Here is a 7474-nt window from a genome sequence, read left to right on the forward strand (position 1 = left end):
TATATACGTGTGTGTGTGTCTTTTAAATAAAATTACACCAGCAACTTTTTCCTGTGGCTGTTTTTTGTTATTGCAAGGTTAAATTTCACACAATACTTCTTCATACTTTCCTTGAAAATTCCTCTTACCAATAATTCGAATGTTTCTTTGGGTAATCATAACAGCACCAAATGTATCTGCAACCAGATTTTTATACACAGGAAACAACATTCCAATTTTATAATTATTTCTTTATCTTATATACTTGGCGACAGTGATTGTTCCTGTATTAACCTGAGAAAATATTACCTGGAGCTATGCTATTAGATATTGTTCACCGACAGTTTGAAAAAAAAAATGGTTACTTGAATAACTTTTAACTTGTTTTTATTGTTTTTTTATATTCCCTCTTTTGTTCTTAATTTCTTTTTTTCAAATTTTCTTTCAGTGTTTCTCTGAAATGTATTTATCAATTCTAGCAATACGCCTTTTTGGTATGAGCTACTGTTAACAATTTTTTGTATTTTGTTTCTGTTGTATAGGAAAACAGAAACACAATGACTTCTTTCTAAAACAAACACACAAGTAAGAATGCGCTTGCATTTGCCTGGGAAACACTTCATATAAAGAAAAGCCGGCTTATTTGTATTTGGTTGGGTTTGGGCTGCTAAGAGCCTACAAAGTAAATATTTCCTTTCCGCCAACTTTGATTTTCCAACTCTTTCCACAAACCCATTCTCCCTAATGACTCTATCGTCTTTCTTTCACTTTATTATCCTACCCAACTCTCTTGCATTTCTTTAGTTCTCACTTATCCCAAATTCTCTGTTGTCACTTCCCGCTCGTCGTGTAAATACGACTAGCCGTGACAAACCCTGTCCTTATTTCACTGCTGCCAAGCATGTTGTTGGTTCAGGAACGAAAGCTATGCACATAGAGACGGCGGACAGGTGAATGAGTGTTTCTAATTCCGAACGGTTGTTTGAGAAGAAGAAGAATACTAAACGATGAAATTGGTTGCAAGGTAAGAAAGAAATAAGCGAAATAAGAGGACTATATGCCTAAAGGTTCGTCAGGAAATAAAATTACAGACAGCTAATAAAAAGATATGGATGATGAGGAAGTAAGAAATAGTGACTAAAAACAAGGTAGATATATTGAATGACACAAAGAAAGCAAACTTGATAATGTAGAAGCAAGGAGAGAAAGTACAAGAAAAAGTGACTAAACGTAATCACAGGAGAGCAAAAGAAAAGGAGAAAAGAGAGGGAAAATGTAGGAAATGAGAGAGAGAGAACGATATGTGTTATGTATTCTTTTGTTCTTTGTGGGATAATAAACAACTCACTGAAGGCATTGTTATGTTGCTACGTGTTTACTTTATTTTACATGTTTACAAACAGTGTCTATAGCGGAGTGATACACGCTGTGCGTATCTGCCTTAAACACAGTTCATACTGCTTAGTAGATGCGCTTAACGAAATAGTGAAGATGTATTCATATATACGTATACCTATGCATGCACATAGATATGAACATATAACAATATGTATGCGTGTTTGGCGCATACAGATACAAATAATCTATTTTGTGGAACTCTAATGATAAGACAAGAGATACAAATAATCTCTTTTGTGGAACTCTAATGATAATTGGAACAACAACGATTTCGTATTTCAAAAATAATTCAGAAAGAATATACTTGTGGAAGTTTCCATTAGCTTTCTGAGACTCATAGAAGAATCTGGCTTCAAAACAAGTTCCTGACCTATGGTTTGCGATCCAACTCCACTGACACACATTCATCCATTCCCGACATTCCATCCAGTCGACGATGTTATTTGTATATGATTCTATAGCAACTAATTGAAAGGGTCTTCGAGCTAGGATTTGTAAGGCATCGCAAAATTTCAATGCAAATGTTAATTTGTCGGGATTTTTTTTCATGAAGTATTTTGTAACGATTTTTAACGTTTTTTTTTTAAAATTTACTTCTCAAAAAGTAGCAGTTTCTTACGATTTTCTTTATGCTACGGTGTGTAGATAATAAGTATCATAGAACTGTTTTGCTAAATTAAAAAAAAACAAAAACAAACAAACAAAAACAACCCAAAACTTCGATCTTTAAAGGTTCTTAACTTTATCATTTCTCCTCAAAACGGTTGTAGGTTTCGTAATTGGCTTGAAAAGCAAGAAATATGTTGCAATTCTCAATATAGTCAGGAAACGAATCATCAGACGGATGATATTAGTCTAAAGTGCTTGGTAGTGGAATTATTAACCACATAGCCATCCTTTAATCTATGCAAAAGAAGACCAAAGGCACAAAAAATGAAATGTAAAAAAAATATATATACTAATGGAATATTCCCATGAAAATATCATTTCAGTTTCCCTAACACAACAAATGTTATTCTTTGAAAGAAGCAGAGACGACAGTTGTGTAGAGCTGTGATGAAAGGAATTATTAAGCAAACATTAATTTTTATGAATGGATCTTGCGGTTGTTTCGTGAATTGAGGGCGTCAGTTGTTCGATCACTCATCTTATTTTAGTATAAGTGGTCGAATGTTCCATATACACCTGTCCCGTTGATTCAGACAGAATCAGTGCAACACTGTGCGCGACAAAGCTGAAGCTCATGAATCACAAGTGTAGTCCATGTGATAGGATTCCCCTCAATCTCCGTCTACTCAGTTTTCATTCACAAGGTTTGGGTTGGCCTGAGTCTATAAGAGAAAACAGCTGATGTGCTATACTTTGAGATTGAACTCATAGAATTGTGACTGAGAAGATAATTTCTTAAACATTCGTAGATACTTGTAATTGTTGTTTAGCCCCATATCAGCTTCGATGGGGCAACCTCTTTCATCAAAAGCATTCCACCCACTATCATTTAATCACTTTAAGAGTTTCCAGGACCACTGCTTTATCTAATGAGTGGTTCTCAGTCATTTTCATTTCGTTGTATAACTGGAGATTATTCAAAGAGTTTCTACAGTAATTCACATGGAAATTAAAAACAACTGGCGCATTTTGTTTGATGCACTTCGCACGAAATCTTGAAAGAAACTCTGCTTAAGAGTTAAAAAGAGAAAAAAGAAAACTATTGCTTACCTTATCTTATTAATCATAATAGATAATGTGGATTAGAAGCCGCACGCGGCAAGTGTAAAGACACATTGAGCAAGTGTCTTTTATTATAACCCAAGCTGACTAATGCCCTATGAGTGAATTTGGTAGATGGAAATCGTGTACATGTCCGTCAAGTTTGTGTGTATGTGTGTACGTGCGCCGTCCCCACACATATACATACCCGTCGGGCTTCCGCATAATTCATATATATGCGGGAGATCGCTTTCCTCTGTTTAGTCAAGATCCATACATCTATTGCTTATCTGACGAATTTCCGATCCTTTGTGTTTTATCTGTTTTCTGGGAGATTAATGAGAAACACCTGACCTACAAAGACCTTTGGTGGTGGTGGAAAGATCAATCCATTGTTATAGGTTTTACCTACTTCCTGGTCGAACCTTATATAACCGATTGAAAGGTTCACTTCTGCCTCTTTCAACCAAGTAACTGGGAGCATATCTCTTTGGTTTTCAGCATCGACTGAATGGAAAGAGACAACACAATTCTTACCATTTCTTGTTGTTCATTGGATTCAGGTTCCTTAGCAACATTACTATCGAATGCCTATTCAAGGTCAGTATATGAGGTTCGTTCCCCAGAAAGCGTCAGTGAATTTAAAAAACTCCACTGGATAATGTATAACAGCTTCGATATTTTCTTCAACAATGGTGTCAATGCTTCTGCAGATTGTTACCTCACCGGGCAATAATGACATTATGTCAGTGTTTATATGAAAACAATTTTTGTTCTTAGGTGTCAAAATGATTGTCGATGACACTCTTTCAACTGCCTCTTCATTGTCTAAGTAATAATTCTTCTCCCCAAACTTCTCTAACAATATTATTTGTAGATACCATGTTTTGGGGAATTTCTATGAAGTATTCTTCCAACCCTTCATCATTGGAAAAGGTTCCATTTCCAACCTCTAAGAGGTACCCTTTGAGTCATCTTGTCTAGCCATGCGCATATTTTCTGTCAAACTGAATTTTGTTACAAAATGCTAGAGATGAGATTGCTTAATTGAGGATTCAATTACTGCTGCATTGGATCCTCTTGAGATGACAGGTGCAGTTTGTCTGAAGTCTCCACCAAGTAGCATCAATTTTCTCCAGAATGGTGTGAGCGAATTCATTATTTGCCTCAGCAGCAGATCAATGGCTCCCAGAGCATTGCATGATAACATTGAAGCTTCATCAATAATTAAAAGATGAACCTGATTTAATTTTTCAGATAACTCTGAAGGGATTCTCATGTGAGAGGTGGAACTATCATGCAATGGGACGGGTAGCTTGAGTCCACTGTGAATTGTCCTTCCATCAATGAGCAAACCAGCAGCTGTGCCTGTAGTAGCATAGGAAAGGACACACTTGTTCTGCCTTCTTAGAGAAGCTATCAATGTGTTGTAGAGGTATGTCTTTTCCGTACCTCCAGGGGCATCGAGGAAAAAGAATCTGCTCTGTCTTTCTTCGTCAACACAAATATGAGGGGCTAAGAATGCTCAGACTGATCGCAGGGACTTCATTGTTTCTTGGGTAAACCTTGAAATCTCAGTTGAATGGTGGCTCACCGTTAGTATTGCTGAAGACCATAGCTATTTAATAAACTTTAAAAAATAAATAAATAAAATGCGCCCTTTTAAAGCCTAGCCAGGCTCATGGGACCGGTTTCCCGGTTTCAATGGCGTATGTGTTCCCCGGCTGGACGGGACGCCAGTCCATCGCAGCGTTACTCATTTTTGCCAGTTGAGTGAACTGGAGCAACGTGAAATGAAGTGTTTTGCTCAAGAACACAATGCGTCGCCCAGTCCAGGAATCGAAACCACAATCTTACGATCATGATGCTGACACCTTAACCACTAAGCCACGCGCCTCCACATTTAATAAACTGTTGATAAATTGTATTTCTATCTATCAGCATTGCGATCCCTGTTCAAGACTAAATTTACAACAGACATAGGTCACCGTTCCTGTTGGGCATGCTGCTCCTCACGCAGTCCTACTTCTCGTAATGTCCTGTAAGATGCAGCGTAGACATTGTTCTCTCTGATAATATCCAATCTGTGCATCACCTCAGGTATACATATTTCATTTGTTGCATTCTGAGCCCACACTGCGGTGGCTTGAACGCTGTCAACAACATACAATTGCATAAATTGCCTCTGTTAGCCCTCCAGAATGCGTGTGTGAAGTCCTGTGATAAACTTGGCCGTGCACTCTGAAGCAGAATGGACCTCGTCCTTGCGGGTCATCGATGTGAGCTCCCATAGATGCGAAAGATGAGCAGAGTTGCACGATCTTATGTTTTCTTTGAAGTTAACAAAATGTGGATGTTGAGGGTCTGACAACAGAGATCGTGAGTATGGAGGAAATTCTCTTTTAACTGGGGGCAGGACTTCCCCTTTATGGCAGCTACTGTTAAAGCATCCGTCTGATGGTCACTCTGAAGCAAAATGCTTGGCTCTACAAAACTGACACAATGTGTTCACGTCAACACAGTTATGAACTTGCACATTCTCTTCATTATAAGTATGATTATTTACTAAATTTACATAATTTCCAACTCTTCGCACAATTCTCATGGCGTTCGCATTCCGTTGCCTTCGATTATTTCTTCGTTCTTCTGTTTTAGTATTAATTAATTCTTCCATTCTCCTCCTCATTTGCTCTCTGTGAACATTTGCTTCTTCTTCAGTTTCATTTTCTAATCTTAGTCCTTTTCTCTCTTTCTCTCTCTCTCTCTCTCTCTCTCTCTCTCTCTCTCTCTCTCTCTCTCTCTCTCTCTCTCTCTCTCTCTCTCTTTTAGATCCTCTCTGCTGCCTGCTCTTCCGTTTCATCTTGTCGCCTTTGCGATGCTCTCATCCTTAGATTTGCGAGTACGCAAAGTATTCAAAGTTTTAGTTAGACTGATAATTTATGGAACGAAATCGAAGAGGTAACTTACTATAGAAACCGCACTTGTGGTAGTCATGCTATAAAGCTGTCGGCAGTCCATCATGAATATTAAACATGAAAGTTACGCAATCTCTGAAGATTTTATAATGCAATCGGCTTATACGATTTTCTTTATAAAATTGATATCTTTCATTACTAATGAACTGTACGTAAAATAATGTAACTAAATGTCTTATGAACAAACTCTCCTCTTTTGCTTTGTTTTCTATTTGTATCTCAGTTGGACAAGTGCTGTATTCGTTCACTGAAACCGTAAGTTCAAGTCCAACCATATGCATTTTCTTCTGGTATGAAATTTACTAAAACATTTCCAGTACTGTAGCGAAATACTATTATAAATTGGTCATTCCATTGCTTATTTACTTCTTCGCGTAAATGTAAGAATAAGAGATGGCAGCTTTCAAAGTAAAAGAAGTGTCAAGGATATAACGAATAACATAATTTTCAAAGGTTTTCTTCTATGACTACAGTCAGTACAACCCTTACAGATTTTACATCTCAAGCATCAAACACATCAGAAAAAAAAAATACAATTTCAATATAGATTATGTATTTGTTGGTTCTCTTTAAAGTTTTTATAATCATACAACATAACCGTGAAGTTTCCATGAGTCCTGCTAGTAAATATTAATAAATATTGTATACATTTTCATCTGTTGGTGTTATTGTTTATACCTAGATCAGACCTGATCGAGATGTAAACCCAATCCAGATTGATTTAGAGAAGTTTTGGTTGTTTTTTTTTTTCTATGTAAAGCGCCGGCTCTATTTCACAAAACCATCATTGATGACATCTTCTCAGCGAGCTAATGAAAAAATCTATGTGGTTGTATGACTTGCTGGAAGTAGCGACCAAATTTTTTCTTCAAACACACCTTACTTACTTGAGCTCTTCGTTCCCTATGACTTTTCTTCGCTATTCTTGACTCTGGGCTGTCTTTTCTGTTTCCTATAATGACCCAACAAGAGAGCTCTACGTGATCGATCCATCTGGTGGAAATAGCAACCCAATTTTCCTCAAATTACATCCTGATGCTATAGAAAAAAAGAGAGGTTACACTAAATTAGTTCTATGTGCATTGAAGCCATCATCTAAAATAGGATGGTTAGGGTTACCCTTGATCAAGGTTGACTAATGGTTATAAAGCGACAATACTCATATTACCACAGCAGCATGCATGTGATACCAACGCTCTCGCTTTTTTTTTTTTTTACTATTATTATGACAACTTAGCCAAATAAAGACTTCATATCAATTCTTTTCCTCAATTAGCATCTCACACTTAAATAAAAAGTTTACTTCGTACAAATAAATCAGTTAAAAAAAAACAAAAACCAAAAGTTATTTCGTTAAAAATAGGTTTCAAATAAATGGTTTCTGATTATTTTAGTTGCATTGGTTTATTTCA

This window comes from Octopus bimaculoides, chromosome 18 (genome assembly GCF_001194135.2).
Source record: "Octopus bimaculoides isolate UCB-OBI-ISO-001 chromosome 18, ASM119413v2, whole genome shotgun sequence".
NCBI classification, from domain to species: Eukaryota; Metazoa; Mollusca; class Cephalopoda; order Octopoda; family Octopodidae; genus Octopus; species Octopus bimaculoides.